This window comes from Penaeus japonicus, unplaced genomic scaffold (genome assembly GCF_977035675.1).
Source record: "Penaeus japonicus unplaced genomic scaffold, GWHDUDI00000001_assembly GWHDUDI00000019, whole genome shotgun sequence".
NCBI lineage: Eukaryota > Metazoa > Arthropoda > Malacostraca > Decapoda > Penaeidae > Penaeus > Penaeus japonicus.
In genome coordinates, this window is record NW_028234421.1 from 5,904,524 (window position 1) to 5,907,023 (window position 2,500).

Consider the following 2,500-nt stretch of genomic DNA (forward strand, 5'->3'; position numbering starts at 1 on the left):
CACGACAGATTATTATTGGTCTATCTTTCTTAACATCATAACTATATTCCTCATAAAAAAAGATATTTTAGGATGAAACCTATATCACACTAATCGTAAATACGAAGACGTGATAATGAGATAAATGACGACTATAGAGAAATGAGGCTGCAGGGAGGCTGCGATAGAGGTCTTTGAGATGAATTGTGGATTAGAGATGCTGTAGGGAGGATATTGGGTGAAAGGGAGATTAGGGGAGGGGGGGGAGAAGGGAGATGTTATGAAAGAGAGAGAGCGGGAGGGAGTGGGGAGGGAGAGAGAAAGAGAGAGCGAGAGAGGAGGGAGTAGTAGGGGAGAGGGGGAGAGAAAGGAAGAAAAAGAGGGAGGGGAGAAAGAGGAAGAGAGAGGGAGAACGAAAAAGACGAGAGAGAGGGGAAAGAGATAAAGAGAAAGAGAGGGAGAGGGGAGGACAGGAAAGAGAGATAAATATATAGAGAAAAGAGAAAGAAAAAGAGTGAGAGAGAGGGAAGAAAGAGAGAAAAGGAGAGAGAGGAAGAGGAGGAGAAAGAGAGAGGGAGAGGGAAGAAAGAGAGAAAAAGAGAGAGAGGGAGAGGAGGAGAAAGAGAGAGGGAGAGGAGGAGAGAGAGAGAGGGAGAGGAGGAGAAAGAGAGAGGGAGAGGAGGAGAAAGAGAGAGGGAGAGGAGGAGAGAGAGAGAGGGAGAGGAGGAGAAAGAGAGAGGGAGAAGAGGAGAAAGAGAGAGGGAGAGGAGGAGAAAGAGAGAGGGAGAGGAGGAGAAAGAGAGAGAGAGTGCGGGCGAGGGGGAAGATAGGGAAGGCATAGACATGGCGTGAGGAATTAGCACGTCTCCTGAGGAATATGTATTCAGGTTTATATGTGCGTGTGAATAGGATAAAGGGAGATAAAAGGAGGGGAAGGGAGAGGGAAAGAGGGGCGGAGGGAGAGGAGAGGATGGAAGGAAAATAAAATCTTAGTAATTTATTCATAACTGAATATCAAACATGAGGGGAAATTGAACGAATATCAACTGATCATTAAGCAAAAAATGTAGGTATTACAAATGTTTTAATCATCATCAAAACGAAATGAAATATCAAGGTCACGTAAATAAGTCATAATGGATAAATGACAAAAATGAAGTCATGTTTTTTTTGTTTTGTTTTTTTCGTAAACCTAAACTTTGGCTAGAACAGCAGTCAGGTGTTTTGTTTGTTTTAATTATTCAAACAACAACCCAATGTGTATCTATTGTAATGTTTTTTTTCATGTGGCATTAAGCCTTTCTAGGAATATTTCCCAATGTTTACATAGTTGCTAGGGTAAACAATACTAAAATGTAGCATTAGTTTGCGTAGGCTTCCCTTTTCTCCAGTAATTCTGCCGTAAGATTAACATCCTTTTGTCTAAGCTAAATAGTAAGATAATTTTGTTGCTATGCGTATTGTCTGACAATATCAAGATTCAATATCAAATTATCAAAATTCGCAATGCCAGTACGAAAACAAATTGAATATTTGCGTTCGGTTGACTTTATCTCATCGTATCTTCGCCAACTATCTGTGTTTGGCGCTTGGTCTTATATCCGACTGCGGTGATTCGGGTATATGGGTCGAAAAGTAAGTTCTTGTATGCAATTGCTGGCTGGAAAAAAAGTAAATCTTCTATGCCGGCAAATAAGGTGTAGTTGAGCACGTGTGTGGGGGGGAGAGGGGGTGGGGGGAGGGGTGTGTTTGTGTGTGGGGGGGTGTGATTGTGTGTTTGTGGTTGGGGAGCTGGGGTTGTGTGTGTGTATGTGTGTATGTGTGTGTGTGTGTGTGCAAGCATATGCACAAATAAATATTTTATATAAGCCAAAAAGCTTATATATTCCAGAGTATTAAACTTTTCTCATCATTTCCCTCCTGTTTACGACTGTTATGAAACTTTCTTTATAACTGTCAATTTCTGTCTGACGTTGATCAGATATTACATTCGCTAGGCTAGAAGTTTGATAACGAAAAAAAAATAAATAGAGAGAGAAATAGTGTGACGCAGCATTTTCCAGTCCTGGATAAATTTACACCTGGGAGTAAATTTCAGGGTATTAAAGAGTTTTTTTTTTTTTTTTTTTTTTTACTTTTTTTTTAAGGGCGAGATTTGAATAGTATCAGTCCAATCAGATATTCGATAATCTCATACAATAGTCAGCTCGTGGAACAAATCATCGCGTACATAAATTTTGTGGTTTAGCATTTAATAAAATCTATTCATTCATAAAGCGGGAGGAATTTAGATGTGTAAATTGACTGAAAGGGTAAATTGCACTAGAAAAAAATATATTGATAACCACTGACGTCAAAATCGGCTTGACTTGTTGCACGTCTAAGCTGAAGTGGCGGTGGATATTAGCGTCCCCGAGACTGAACTATTGAAATCCGGCGTTGAACTTATAACTCGTGGATTATTTCGGGTCCTGACAGTCTGGGATCATTCGCGTGGACCTGCTGAGTGGCGAGGAGGGGA